Here is a 16,171-nt window from a genome sequence, read left to right as displayed (position 1 = left end):
GCTTGGGATGAGTCTTCCTCAGCAAAAAAAAAAAAATCATTATCGACATCATTTATTAACTACATGCTAAAAATACACTAAGTACTCACAAGTTGCATCTGTAATAACTATTAGATGGGAATTATAATCCTTATTTTACAAAGTAGGAAACTGAGACTTAGAGAGCTTAAGCAGTTGCCCAAGGTCACATGGCCAGTGAGTATAAAGCAAGGATTGGAAGCCAGGTCAGTCTGACTTCATATTGGAAAGAGTCTGAGGCCTGGACAAGCTGTCACTTAAGGGCGAAAGGGAGGTTGTGTACATCGTGAGGAGGTCTCAACCATGCTCAGAGAAGCCAGCCAGAAAAGGGAGGTAAGCCAACCAGAGGAGGGGAGCGCTGACAGTTAAATTCTCTGCAAGACAATGGGGGAGGCGATGTGACCATGGTTGGTTTCTCTCCCAAGCCTGCCCTTACTCCATGCTAAAGAATGGCTGAGGCAACAAACGTGGAGATTTATCAGTGGAGGTTCACATTAGAATCACATGGGGAACGCTTCAAAGGACTGATTCCCACCCCCCCCCACCTGAAGACATCCTTGTGTAACTGATCTGGAGATCCTCAAGTCCTACCCAAGCTTTCTAATTTACTGGTGACAGCCTTCGTGGATGGTTGCTGAATTCAGAGAAGCTCCGGATGCCTGGGGATGGTGGACATCTATCTGGACTGAGTGGTCATTGTTGGGAGAGAGTTGCTTCGTATGTTACACAGCTTCAAACAGGTCAAGGGGCACAAAGAGTCCAGTGTGTCTGCGCTGCAGACAGGTCAGCACTTATGTCAGCTGGCACAAGACCTCAGCATGTCTGTGGAGGTCTGTTTTTAGACGGGTGTTAGCTTTCTGGATGCCTGTGAGATGTGCGTTTGGGCGGTGTGTTTGAGGGGTGGGTGAAGTAAAGTGCCTGAAAGTGGATCTTACAAAGGAACTTGGGAAGAGTGTCTGAGAGTTAACGCTAATTTAAAATGGTGTGACATTAATATATGGGGCGAGGCCACTAATTTTTTAGTGTGTCTATTAAAAATGCAGTCACATGGAAAGGTCTGACTAGATTCATTACATGTGATAGATAATTCATCTGACAAAGTCTGCAAAGTGACTATATAAAAAGGGAAGAAAGCAGTGAGTTAACAGAGAAGCTAGGGGAAAGTGGGGAGACGGTGAGGCTCCTTCAGACGACACTCCCACTCTGTGCTTGGACGTTGTCTAGGAAAAACTCAGTTTTATTCTACTCACACGCTCACAATATTTCTGACAACAGATGTGTGGGTTTTCCACACCAAGCAATTCTGACACTAACTGCCCAGAGTTGGGGCAGACCCCACCCACAGGTTAACAGCTCAGTGCCACAAAACTGTCCCTTTAGTGCAGACACCAACCACAAGTAGTGAGTTTCCAGGTTACCCACAACTTTTGTCTGACTTGGATACAAATCAGAGGTTCCCACAACCCCTTCCTTGGATTCACCCATTTTCTAGAACAGCTCACAGAACTCAGGGAAACACGTAGATTTACTGGTTTATTATATAATAAAGGATACAGATGGACAGCCAGATGAGGAGACACATAGGGCAAGGTCTGGAAGGGTCCCAAGTGCAGGAGCTTCTGTCCCTGTGGAGTTGGGGGTGTGCCACCCTCCCAGCTCATAGATGTGTTCACCAACCTGGAAACTCCCCAAGTCCCATACTTTTGGAATTTTCATAGAAGCTTCATCACCTAGGCGTGATCAATCATTAGGTCAGTCCCCAAACCCCTTCCCCTTCCTGGAAGATGGGAGGTGGGGCTGAAAATTCCAAGCTTCTAATCATGGTTTGGTCTTTCTGGTGACGAGCCCCCATCTGGGAGTCCACCCAGAGTGACCTTATTAAAACAAAAGACACTGCTATCACCCAGGAAATTTTGAGGGATTTAAGAGCTCTCTGTCAGGAACTGGAGTCAAAGACCAGAGATTAGAAGAAAAGATGCTCCTACTGCTCTTATCACTTAGGAAATTACGAGGATTTTAGAATCTCTGTCCTGTGACCTGGGGGCAGAGACCAATATATATATTTTCTATAGTCTCACAGACATGGATACTGTTGGGAGTTTCAATTTGAGTATTCTAAGTAAAAGATTCTGGAAACACCTTTCAAACTTCCCCTACCTTTAGTGTTTATAAAGTAGACAGATCTTAGCCAGCAGCAGAGGCAGGGGCCTCCCCACTGCCTGCTGGCCCCCCACCCCTGCCCCCCAGGAACAGCTGCATTCCTTCTAACTACAAGCACAGAAGAGGACACATGAGGTAAAGGACAGGGTGAAATGTGCCTGCTGGTGACCAGGAGGTCCTGGGTCAAGGATCCATCCTCAGCTAGATATGAAGCTCCTCCACAGCCAGTCTCCTTTGAGGAGAAACCAGTGGACTGATCCTGACTAAACCCTTCTTGTTCAGAGATGAAGAAGACCCAAGCAGAGGATGCTTGAACAACATGATGTCGTACAGCCTCCGCTGCTTTCTTGAGACAAGGAATCATAGCCCCGCTAGGCCACCAGAGGCAAGTTTCAGATAGAAAACCCAGGAATATTCTCTGTGACGAGGAATTGCTTCCATTCAAAAGAGATGGGCACTGAGGCTGAAGCTACCCATTTCAGAGTTTCACACACAGCCAAACACAATGGCCCTCCTGCCGGCATCAGCACTGCTTGCCAGACCCCACATAGCAGAGGCCGCCTCACGTTACACTCCAGCGTTCAGTGATCGTCATCAGACAAACTGATGTGGTTAAGCCCTTCATAGCCTTCAGGACACATTCATGCACAATGTCTCTTAAAGCCATAATACCAAAGAGTATTGCTGTTATCCCTGCGTTATCAATACAGAGGTCGAGGTGCAGAAAGGTAAAGCAACTTTGCCAAGTAGTAAAAGGTAGAGCCAGAACTCGAACCTGGATCTTCTGACTCTAAATCCCAGGCTCTTTGCATAACAAAGGGAAGGCTATACCAAGCACTCAGAATTAGCGCATGGAGATGCCCTCGTTCTCAGCCCCTTTCTGACATCGTCCAAGCACAGAAGCAGACTCCAAGAGAGACTCCCGGCGGCTCCTCTCGCCTGACACCTTCGCCTCCTGGTCACCGAGGGAAACGTGGAATCTGACTCGAAAAGTAATCAAATGTGTGTGTGTTGGGGGGGAGTATTATTGCAGAGTGATTCACAGCACAGCTTTTCAAATCAGACATACGTGAGTTTCAGACTTACTAGGGGCATTTCCTTGAACAACTCCTTTCCCTTCTCGAAGTCTTAAAATTCTTATCTATAAAATAGGAAGAATGCCTTAAGAACTTTGAGGATTCAATCAAATAATGTACGTAAAGTTCTGAGCATGGAGCTTGGTGCATAGTAAATACTCAGATGATAGCTTTTTTTATTTCCATACACACAACCGAACATAACCATAGGTACCCTTAGCTGGTGAACCACCATTAGCATCATCCTCTCTTGCTGATAACCAACTTCCTCCTGGTTACTTGTTAATTAAACAGCCTCTATTATCTCAGCCGTGAAATGAACATGAAAGTAGATATATGGCCTTAAGAGGGACCATGAGCGCAAGGTATGGAGTGGAAAGAGCACTGGATGAGCAGTAAACAGAACCTCAATTTCACTGTCAGCCCCACTACTAACTCACTGTGTGACCCTGAACATGTCAGTCCCCCTTCTATCATTCCCAACCTCTGTGAAATGAGCGGATCAGACAAGATCTCCAAGGCTCTTTCAGAACTCTCCCTCTGTGTTCCCCCAGGGAAAGGATGCAGAAGGCAAGCAGTCAGCAAAATGGTGCTGAACCCCTACTGGCTTGAACAGTGCGAACTCTCGCCTCAAATGGCTGGCCTGGGAGTTTCAGCCACTTGGAAAAATTCTCTTTCCCCTTGGATGGGACTCTCGAACCTTGGCCAGGGCTGAGAGGTCCCAACTGCAAACAGTCCCAAGTCATTCGGCAACAAAGGGAGAGGCGCCCCAGGCCAGCGAGGCGGGGAGGATGAGGCTGGGCAGCTGTATTTCCTCGTCTCCAACTGAAAAATGCTCGACCCACCCAGCCCCCTGCCTGGCCACCCCAAACCTCATCCAAAGTTGCCCTTCTCACAATGAAGTCAGGAACTCCCCTGAAAAAACCAAAATGTAAAAAGTTGCCCTCTCCAAAACTCAGGACGCTCAAACACCACTGCTAAATGCCCCAAAACTTAGCTCCCTGCTCTAGTTTCTCCATCCCAAAATCAGCTCTGCAATCGGCCTGTCTGGCCTGCCAACGATTTCAACTCTGCTAACGCTGTTTACCATATCTTGCAGCTGCGAGGACTCCTTTACTTTGCTTCAGTCTTCTTTGGTTCTTAATGCTCTTTATTCTCCCTCCGTAACATAAATCCAGCCCCCCAAAAATATGAGATCTTGGATTTCTCGAGTCTATGGTGCCCCAATCCCTTCCCTTCCTCTCCTGACTTGAAATTCCCTTCTGCCTCCTTTTTAAAACTTTTCCTGAGACACCAGGAAAAGTATATTCAGAGCTTTCATTTTCGGAAAAGAAAAAAAAATTGAAGGAAGAAAAACACATAACTTACGTTCATCCAGGAGTGCACAGTTTTGAAGGAAGAAAACAGAGCTATAATCCACTGCGTTCCCCCAACCCAAAAGGAAGAATTTGTTGTGAAACGCTTCTTTTTCCACTTTGCCGGTGAAGGAGCCCGGTGGTAGGCATACATCCACAGGCTGATGCAAGATGCCTTTGAGAGAAACCTCACATTCTGAGGATTCCTGGGAAAGCGCCAGGGATCCCAGCATCCAATATATTGCACATTTGGTTTCAATTAGGAAGGGGGTTGGGGAGGGAAGAAGGAAAGTCACCAATCAGAGCTGTTTTCTGTTTAGAATCTATTTCTTTTGACCCAAGGGACCACGAGCAAAGCTATAATTTACAGCAAAACCCATTCATAGAAGAAAAAAATATGTATAACCATAGGACAGACTTAAAGACATAGCTCTCTTCCGCCTTATTCCCCAGTGTATCCATCCCCAAGTCCTCCCGCTCCATCTAAGACTTGGTCCCCACCCTGAGACCCCCCCCCCACCTCATTTTTCTTACTTGAGCTAAAGCTATAAGCGCAACTTAAGGTTTGGATTCTCTTCCAATTGAAGCTTTAGTGTTTTATCCATGAAAGCCCAGAGCTGAGCCCTCCCCACAAAGATTTGATTTAATCCCTTCCTCCTCTCTACCTCCCCCACCAAAAAGCTGGACACTTGGAGAGTCTAGGATTTCTATTTTTTTTCCACTCAATTCCCTGTTGGTTGCTGCCTCTCAAGGTCTGTTGCTGTCCTGGATTCATGCTGCTAAATGAAAACACAAGCGTTTACAAGAACTTTCTAAATTACTTTGAAAACTTTTTTTCCTTTTTCTTCTGCTTTTTTTTTTTTAAGATTGGCACCTGAGCTAAGATCTGTTGCCAATCTTCTTCTTTTTTCTTCTTCTTCTTCTTCTCCCCAAAGCCCCCCAGTACATAGTTATATATTCTAATTGTAGGTCCTTCTGGTTGTGCTATGTGGGATGCTACCTCAGCATGGCGTGAGGTGCGGTGTCATGTCTGCGCCCAAGATCCAAACCGGTGAAACTCTGGGCCACTGAAGCGGAATGCACGAACTTAACCACTCGGCCATGGGGCCAGCCCACTCTTTTTATTTTTTTTCCTATCCACGGCCATGGCCAGAGATCCTATGAAAAAGGAGTGTAGGAAACAGGGAGGAACCCTTCCTTGGCCCTCTAAATGGTAACTAATAATCCTCTCCATCCATCAAGGCTCCCGACCTTAACCCTTTGGAGCCTGGATCATTTCTGACCAAGGACAGGCTCAGGTTGCCCTGGAGGTCCTGATCCTCTGTGAGTACAGAGAATGTAAGGCAAGCAGAGACTCAAGGTTTAGAGGATCCACGGAGGAAGGGAGAGAGCAAAAGAGAGGTGAAGAAGACCTAACGCACCTTTGAGAGACAGCCTCCTCGTAAAGAGCCTTCCTTCCTCCGGGCTCCTTAGCCATCACCATCGTTTCTCTGCTTGCACTTTGGCAGGCAATCTGGGATTGCACAGCCTTCAAGATGAGCAAGAAGAGAGGTGGAGCAAACAGGAAAAGGAGAGTGGAAAGGGCTCATGGAGGGACGCTTTCAGAGCAAGTTTGGATCAGGAGATACTTCAAAAGAGGACCAGGGAGGCGAGGAAACCTCCAATTTGGACAGCCGTGAAGAGCCAAGCTGTCAGGGTTAGGTCCCTAAAGGCCCTTCAGCTCAGTCAGAAAGTGGCCTTTGGAATCTGTGCTTCACACCTCAAAGTGGACACAGAGAACTTGGAGACTGTCCAGAGGGCAGCCGTGGAGATGATTAAAGGTAGAAAATAAGACCTAAGAGAAAAAACTAGAACCAGGGTTATTTTACAAAGAGAAGAGACAGTACAGAGATAAACCTATTAACAAGACTCTTTAAATAACTCAGAAACTCTGAAGTCAGGTCTGAGGCTGACTAAGGCTAAAACACTCAGCCAACTCAATAAATATATATCGAGCATTTGTCAGGCATGTTACTGGATGCTTGCCTGAGACAACTACGGACATCTGGTTATAGAGAGAGTCCTAGAATCCTCCCCAAATGTCCAGGTCTGTAGGATTTTACCTCGTTGGCATTACCATAAAGAATGTACTAAAGGGGCTGGCCCTGTGGCGTAGTGGTTGAGTTCTGTGCTCCACTTCAGCATCTTGGGTTCATGGGTTCGGATCTTAAGCACAGACCTACACTACTCATCAGCTGGGCTGAGGCCGTGACCCACATACAAAATAGAGGAAGATTGGCACAGATGTTAGCTCAGGGGGAATCTTCCTCATCAAAAAAAAAAAAAAAAAAAAGAATGCACTAATAGTATGACCTGTAATTTCATAGATTTGGTGAGACTACAGGTCAAAAGACTATTTAAAAAAAAAGACTACACTGTGGAAAAAAGTGTAATAACTTCATAAGGCCAGAATCTAATAAAGAACAGGTACCTATAAGTATAAGTATGTGTCCTCGAACACCAGTATTGAAGTGGTTCTACTCCGTGGGCAGGATTGTTTGTTTGTGCGCGTGTGTAACTCGGATTCCAGCTTGAGCCAGTGACGTTGCCTCCAAAACTCAGGCACACCAGGGTCTGTCTGAGGAAGTATGGGCAGGCCTGTCAAGAATCTATTGGTATGCAGACCGAAGAGACTCCTGGGAAGAACTTGTTGAGTGAAGAGAGAACCAAGGGACTAAAGATGGTCCCAAATGCACCTGAGGTGTGTCAAAGGCAAGAAGAAGCTCTAAGAAAAATACCAGGTCTATCACTCAGGTTATTCTCAGGCAAATTTGGGGTCTAACCTTGAACTCTAAGAGGAAGATGTCACCAAAAAAGAGCAAGCAAAGCAGTATTGTACTGAAATATATGAGGGATATTTAAAGCTTTAGGAGGAATCATCAGCTTTGAGCCTCCATTTTGGAAGACAGCTCTGGTTGGGGGAGGGGGTGTGCTCCTTCAGCCTTGTCAACAGCCATTGCTGCAGGAAGCCACAGCTGAAAAGAAAGAAAATGGCAAATGCCACTTCAAAGCTGAGAGAAGTAATTCATGGAATACACAGGAAAAATTTCCTGGAGACTCTCATAACTATTTGACAGTTTTGAGTAAGACTGGAATTCCTGAAATTGTGGGAACAGATGTGCAGAAACACCATTTTGTTACTCTTTTGCAAACAGATTTGGCCCCCTGGTTTGGCTTGGAAAACATGAGTCACCGAAATCAGAATTATTTATGTTCCATGGAGGTAATACATCCTAGTTATGAGGACTGTTTTACACCAAAAATGAATTACTGACAGTATAGAATTCCATTACCTGGACCTTACTGAAAATAGGAGAGATCGATCTGGAATGGTTAAGATACGGTATTAATTAGAAGTAAGGAAACGTGCAAGATTACTTTTCAAGATCTTTTCTAGTCTGTAAACCAAAGTTCAAGTAAATACAAGTGTTAAGCACTGAAATAACTATAGTATTTCTGTCTCCAAATGGCCAAGGGTTGGACACCTTTCTGATGCCTTAGAAAGTAAAATAAAAGATGGAAGTAAAAGAAATGTAACTAACTTAGTTTAAGAACTAGACACACACACATCTTAAAAGGCTATGTAGGTATTTACAGAAACCAAACCTAGTTGGTACATTTAAGCTTCACAAGGAATTAAAACCAGAAATTAGCCACCAGTAACCTCGTGCTTGGTTAACTGTCCTCTCTCTCTCTTACTCTCTCTCTCATTGATTCATTCATTTCTTATCTGTTTCTCTCCTTTGTTTATCTCTACACATCTTGCTTTAACTCATTCTTTTTCATCAAACCAGCTTTCTCTGCTTCTTTTCACACATTATTGAAGGTGGTTACCCTAAAATAATGCCTTAGCTCTCAAATGGATATTCCCTCCCTTCAAGAGAACAGGAGAGAATGAAGAGATCTATTGAAGCCCACCGCCAGCATCCTGAGATTAAATATTGATTGATCAGGTGTGTTTCCTGTATTTATCCTCTATCTCTAAACTATGGAGGACAATGGGTCGTGTAATATAAATATGGCTCCATTATGCTCACAGGCGAGTCAATTCTCAGAAAAGGGGTGTCATACATTGAAAGACAGGTCAAAATCATCTGCTACATCAATAATTAACGAAGCTTGACAATCCCTGGATTTTAAAGAAATTACACCTCACCAAACAAAAATAGAGAACACTGTATATGGTGGAGTCATACTGTGCACATATTTAACCTAAGTACCAATTTGAGAACCTAATGCTTCAAATAAGATGCCTTGTTACTGGTTAATCTATTTATAACATTTTAAGTCACAAAGGCCTAATATTTTTTTAAAGTCAATATGGAGAAAATCTTCTAGGCAATAGAAATACTTTGGTTTTCCTGAAGCAGAATGGTCTGAATGTCCAAACAGCTGCATTTGGCTTTCCCTTGGTTTCGTTCTGCAGTTAGTTCGTGATTCAAGAACCTCAGTGTGCTTAAGAATTATCCCATGGAGTTGTACCCGCAAAAGCATGAATACTATCTTTATGAGTGATTTAAAGGTCTCTCAAAGATAATCTTAATCCTAAGAGATTTTTCCCTTTCTGGGCTGGGTCCTAATCCTACATGCTACTGGATGCTGTTCTTCTCTGATGGACTTTAGATGAAGATGATCCAAGTTCAAACCCCTAGTGAGCAGAGTCTCCTTGAACAAGTCATTAACTTTTCTATCTATAAAATGGGGGGTGATGTGAACTGATAACTCACAGGGTTGTGAGGAAAAAATCAGATCAGGAAAGAATAATTTATGGAGGGCTTACTGTATGCCAGGCACTCTTCTAAGAACTTTACGTTTATTGTTTCATTTCTCACAGAGCCTTTATTGGGTGGGTGCTATTATTTCCCCAATGTCCATAGGAGGAAACTAAGGCACAAAAAAGTTAACTTGCCCAAGTTCGTACCCACTGGAGCTAGAATACATGTATGTGTATATGTGCTTTGTTGACGAGAAAGCGTATGCTTATGTGGTGAACAGAAAAGATGCAGCGTAGGGGGAAAAGTCGAATCTTAGTTTTACAGGGATTGAAGTCTTGTTATCCATGTGGAGAATTGTATATGTCATTTTCCTTCTCATCCTTTTTCCTCTGAAGTCTGTCTTTGTGTCACTGCTTCTTAGCACTTCCACCAGAGAAAGAAATGAGAAATTAAAAAAAAAATTAAAATCATTCTGTCTTTGACTCTTTCATGGATGAGCTGAAAAGTCGAGTAAAGAGAAAGTTGAGGTTAATGGCCCAAATAAGGTTCCTATTGGCGTGTGTTTTTAACAATGCCACATATAATATTTCACAGGGTAAGAAGTGCTTCCACAGACATGACTTCATCTGATCCTCAGACAGCCCCAATATGTACTCAGTGTGGATATTAATATCCTCATTTTACGAATAAGGAAAACGAAGCTTGGGGAAGCAGTAACTTACATGAGGGCTTTCACTGGCAAATGGCAGAACCTGAGTTTGAATCCACTTCTGATTCTCGGTGCTCTTTCTGCCCATTTGGCATCAACAACAAACTTTCCCAGAGCCTCTAGACTCTCGATTTACACCCAGTTCTAGAGAACTAGGTTATCTGGTTTCCCTGCCTGCATCGCTGGCCTTCCATTTCCTTTTTCGCCGTGAAGCAAGAATAACAAATCCTCACCTCGGCAGAAATTCTGAGATGGGGTGAAAAAACAGGCCCAGAAAACTCAGAAGTGTAGCTCAGTGTTAGATTCCCTGAGGAGAGTGAGGGCTACAAAAAAGAATTTTTTAAACAATTTATTTCACATCATCAGCTTAGAAATGTAATTCTTCTCCGGGCTGAAGTCTGGAAACATGAACCGTTCTTGTCAGATAAGAAAGCAACCTACTTTTAAAGATCTCCAAGGAACAGGATCTCTCAGCAGCCTGAGTGTTTATCAACACTGTGTCAGAAGTTCTGCTTTATATCTACCCTGAATCTCCCTGCTACCATTCGTACCTTATCCTTGTCTGCACTCAGTGAAAACAACCGTCAGCTAGTTAAACTCTCTCCCAGCTCCTTAAACACATATTTCAGAGCAGAGTGGAGTGCAAGCAGCAGTATTACTTTTCCATGCTTTTAGGCCCAGTTTGGAGCAATCATCTTATACATAATGATAACCCTCCTTATGAAATTTGAGGACCCTCAGCTGCCTCACTTCCGGGCTGGGGTTTTTCCGGCGTCTGGGAGAGAAACAACATAATCCCCACTGACTGTCCTGTTAGGGATCCAAGAAGCTTGGAAAAATCAAAGGACTTTTAGCTATTTGAGTCCTGCTTTTAGGGGTTCATCCTCCTTTCCTCATGTACCTCTGGGGAGCATTGAGAAGTCTGAGGGATTATTATCTATGAGTTTCTCTTGGGAGGGAGCCTCTACGTAATAATTAAATATTATTTTATCCTCTAAAACAGCTCACTTGAGAGACTTTGTTTGCTTAATGCCCTATCATTCAGCTCTCAATGCATAACTCCATCCCACTCGCCCTGAGTTACATCATAAACACCACCTCTCTGTTTCTAATACACAACATATTTCAAAGCAGAAAGGAATTTATAGCGCCAATGTTATTTTTCCATGTACAATTCCAGTTTGGAATGTCCAGCAGCACTCAAATTGCCTTTCAAGATAAAGACCAGATTCTGATTCTATGTAATCCTTGTGTGCTTCTGGGAAGGCTCAGATGTTAGTCTTATGGATGGAATCTGCATTCTCCAGGGCCCTTCATGTCCCAGAGAGGAACCATTTATACCAAGCCGGGCTCCATTCGAATTCCGCGGGGGCCTTTCGCCAGAGTTCTCATAACTAGCAAGGCAAGTTTCTGTTCTGTACAACATAAAGCAAGGGCAAGTTCTTCTCCCAGACCTCGGGTGCAGTGTAAGCTGGAAGGAGCCTCAGAGGTCCACCACCAGCCTAGCCCCCTTGTTTTACAGCTGAGTCTCAGCACAGTTGAGCGACTTGTCTGAGGTCACACAATAGAGGAGGGGAAAGCACAGCGTCAAACCCACATCTCTTGAGTCCTCATCCATTACTCTTTCCAAAACATCATGCAATTGCACAAAATGCTTTTACTCTAACCATTTAAGGGGTTTGAGACCAACAAAGTAAATAGGAAAAAATAGGTAAAGCATCCGTAGACAAATTGAGGGTTAAAGGAGTGGCCAGATGGGAACGGAGTCTGAAGAAGATCACCCCGTGGGATGTCAGCAGTCTCTGAGAACACAGAGGAAGTCCTGCCATCTCTTGTTCTTTGCTCTGCCTAGGGGCAGCCCCAATTTCTTGAAAAGCGTGAAGGTTAGAGGTAAAATTATTTTTTTCATGAGAAATCTGGTATATACTTCACAGAGATCTGGCAGAGGTGGAATGGAGAGATGGGTCCCGAGTCTGTACCCCTCCCACTACCTACAAAGGAGGCTCCTGGATCCTCACCTGCAGACTCAGCCTCGTCCACTCTCCCCTATCTTGTCAGCGTCAATCTGAGCCTGACATGGGAGGATCTGCGCAGTTATGACTAGTCTGTCTTGGATTAAAAACTGACATCTGGTCATGGTTCCCATTGCAAGTTTTATCAACATTCCTGAGGCCCAGGATAGTAAATATTTGTAGATCTGCTCAATCCACAGTGACCTCAGTACTGCCCTCTCCCCTGTAGGGGTGGATTACCAGAATCCATGCTTGTATTACATAACCTCCACTTCCTTGTCCGTAATTGAAGGGATCAGTAATAGACAGTTGATCCAAGCTATTTTTTTTATTTTATTTCATAGAATGCAAGAAACTCTTTCATAAAATTTGAAAATGGATCAAGGAGTTGCATGTCCAGTCTGGACTAGTTTCTTGGAAAGAGGAGATATCGACTCTGAAACCAGAGGTGGTAATATTCTCTGCATAACACGGACTGTGAAAGCAGAGAAAGCTTGTCTGCAGAGAGAAAACATTGAAGTCAACATGCAGAAAAACGCAAAGGCAAGTGAGAATCCTGACAGTTTTCTAGTTCCCCGTCCCAGGCTCTTCCCACGGTCAAATGCATTTCCTGCTCTTTGATCCCATAAGACACTCTGTATCCTTATACAACATTCACCTGTGTTGCTTAGACTGTGTCAAGTGAGCTTCTGTAGCTTTCAATCACACTTCTTTCAGGTCTCTGTAGGCATCTCTTCTGGTAAATTAACTGATACTTCAACAAGAATAGAAGGTGGGTACCCGTATTCTAATTACAACAGACAAAGAAACCCATTCAGAGACTCACATAGGCATTCCAAGTAACTCTTTGGCTACCTATTGACCAACTACATACTTACTTTCCTGGATTCCTGAGTAATACGCGCCTCTTGAGTTCTGTGCTCTGAGCTCAACTCCTATATGAGTCAGGATCCAGTGAGGAAAACAGACACCACACTAGCTACTTCAACAGAAGGGATCCAATATAAGGAATTGGCCACAAGTGTGTTGGAGGACTGACTGATCAGAAATAAGAACTGTAGAAAGCAGGTACCACCCTAAGGCTGGGGGAATAAAAGGAGAGGGGTCAGGACTACGAAAACTTAGGAGCTGCAAGGAGAGGGTACTACGAAACCACAGATCAGATCTCTAAGGTGCTAAAAACATGGTTTCTGGGGCTGGCCCCGTGGCCGAGTGGTTAACTTCGCGCGCTCCGCTGCAGGCGGCCCAGTGTTTCGTTGGTTCGAATCCTGGGCGCGGACATGGCACTGCTCATCAGCGTCCCACATGCCACAACTAGAAGGACCCACAACGAAGAATATACAACTATGTACTGGGGGGCTTTGGGGAGAAAAAGGAAAAAAATAAAATCTTTAAAAAAAAAAAAAACATGGTTTCTACTGGTACCATTGAGGAGACATGTTGATGCTGGTTCTGGGAGTGTGGAAGGAGCTGGAAGCTGGAACAAACTGCCATGGTGGTATAAAAATGCCACTGCTGGGACTAAGTGCCACTACTGGATCAATAACACTGATATCAAGAAACAGGAAATGACTCTCTTCTCTCCTCCTCCTGTCATTCAATCCTCATCTCCTGCCTCCTATTGGCAGAATCTAAGAGGTCTGTTGGCAAAGGAATCTCTGAATGTAGTTTGCAGAGACCCAGTTCCAGCATCACAGAACAGAGCATAGAAAAATGAATTTAGAGCTGAGAGACAATAGGCAAATCACCATGACTATTTCTATCCACTTCTTGGACACATTCTCTCCACCCGTTACCAATCTCTTGTCTGGTTGCCCATCCACATATGTCTTCCTTCCTTAGATGCCAGTCTTTGCTGTGCCATCTAAACCTTCTTTCAATTGCAGCACATGGTGCAGTGTACCAGGCACCATTCCCCTCCACAGGGTGTTTCTAATCCTACACCATGGTCTTTCTCCAACTTGCTCCAACTAATCCAATATGCCAATATGCCTCCTCACATCAGATAACCAACCCCAGGCCCTTTGCACTTGTTATTCCCTTTGCATGGAATACTCTTCCCCACATATTAACCTGGATTTCTCCCTAACTTCCTAAAGGGCTTTACTCAAATGCCACTTTTCAGTGAACTCTGACCACCTTTTCTAATATTTTAACCTCACTACCACTTCCTATCTGCCTTTCCCATTTCTTTTTCATTTTAGAGCTGATTAACACTCTGTATATTTACTTCTTTATACCCACTAGAACACAAGCACTATTTATGTTGTTTACTACCATATTTCCAAGTGTCTATCACTGTTGTTGGCGTATGGTAGGAACACATAAAATATTTGTTGAATGTTGAATGAACGAATGAATGAATGCCTGCAATAAGAGCTGAGGAGCCGGAAATGCGTGTTTCCTAAACAAAGAAGACAGAAAGAGACAAGAGAGACTATCCCTTGTGTGTCTTAGAAGTCTCCTCTGGAAGTCAGCCGGGGAGAAATGAACACCAAAGCTCCTAGACCCATCAGGGCTATTCTGGAATGAGAACTAAAAAGGACAAGGTGGTAAAAAATGCAGGGGTCAAGAGCTTCCGGCTCCTTCAGCAGCTCTTACTCTAATAAGCCAAAGGAGCTGTAGCTAGTGCAGCATGAGGTGTCTAAACCTCATAGTGGAGAAAGGCAAACTGTTGAAAGATAAAGATGAAGCAAGGGCATGCATGTGGCAGGATGGGAACAGTGGACATCAGGAGGTGGATAGGACGGAGACTTTGGGGTTTGGCAGGCAACAGGGCCATTCATCCCTTCAAAAAATCCCAATTTGGGCCCAGGCTAGCAATGAGCTTTGATCCTTGCCCTCAAAACAAGTTGTGCTTGCATCAATGGAGACACTATGACTTTCACATTGAGAAATGAAGAATTCCCCCTCATTCACCCTGCTACGCCTCCAGCACAGGAGGCTGAGTCATGATGGCTTGAGGAAAAACATGGGGCTAATGGGTCCTGAAATCCTGGCAGTGCCCTCCTTATGCCAGTAACTGAGACTCCTGGTGATGGAGAAACCCAAACTAGGGGCCAGGCTGATCCTAATACTTGCTTAAGGGGGCTCTCCCTGAACCCTGTTTCTCCTTTCTCTGCCTCCCAAAACTCCACCTCTCTCTCCCACCTGCTCATGCATTCTGACCAGGGAGGAATAAAAGCTGGTGTCTATGTGGCACTGGAAAGTCCCCATACTTCACCAGCAGCAGGAAAAATCCAAAACAATATGAAGTGAGCAGTATGGCAGTACGGTAAGGAGCAGGGGCTCTAGGGTGAGAATTATAGGGCTTATTTTTTCCAGCTTTATTGAAATATAATTGACAAATAAAAATCATGTATATTTAAGATATACAACATGACGTTTTGAAATACATATACATCACCACAATGAATCTAATTAACACTTACTTCACCTTACCTTTTTACAGTTACCTTTTGTGTGTGTGAGAACACCTAAGATCTACTCTCTTAGCAAATTTCAAGTGTATAATACAGTATTATTAACTATAGTCACCATGCTGTACATTAGATCCCCAGAAGCTGCTCATCCTGTGTAACTGAAACTTTTCAGCTTTTGAACAATATCTCCCCGTCCGTCCCACATTCTAGTCTCTGGAAACCACCATTCTACTCTCTGCTTCTATGAGTTCAACTTTTTGAATTCCGCATATAAGTGAGATCATGAAATATTTGTGTTTCTCTGTCTGGGTTTATTTCACTTATCATAATGTCCTCCAGGTTCATCCATGTTTTTGCAAATAGCAGAATTTCCTTCTCCTTAAATGCTGAATAATATCTCACTATGTGGATATGTGTGTGTGTGTATATCACATTTATATATCTCACATTTCTTTATTGATTCATATATTCATTCACATATATATATCATATTTTCTTCATTCATTTATCAGTCAATGGTCACTTAGGTTAGTTTCTGTATCTTGGCTATTGTGAATAATGCCATGATGAACATGGGAGTGCAGATATCTCTTTGAGATACTGTTTTCATTTCCTTTGGATATAAAGCCAGAAGTGGGATTGCCGGATCCTATGTTAGCTCTATT

The 16,171-nt window shown here is 43.8% G+C and overlaps 1 protein-coding gene across 1 annotated transcript in view; it reads right to left on the bottom strand.

The window, feature by feature from the left end:
* DDR2 (discoidin domain receptor tyrosine kinase 2) overlaps positions 1 to 4,791 on the bottom strand; it is a 158,987-nt gene extending 154,196 nt beyond the window's left edge. The window contains exon 1 of the mRNA XM_046681098.1: positions 4,623 to 4,791. The gene's annotated coding sequence lies outside the window, so the exon portion shown is untranslated. The remainder of the gene's footprint in view (positions 1 to 4,622) is intronic.
* Positions 4,792 to 16,171: the final 11,380 nt, after the last annotated feature.

This window comes from Equus quagga, chromosome 13 (assembly GCF_021613505.1).
Source record: "Equus quagga isolate Etosha38 chromosome 13, UCLA_HA_Equagga_1.0, whole genome shotgun sequence".
NCBI lineage: Eukaryota > Metazoa > Chordata > Mammalia > Perissodactyla > Equidae > Equus > Equus quagga.
This window is presented reverse-complemented; position numbering and strand designations above follow the sequence as displayed.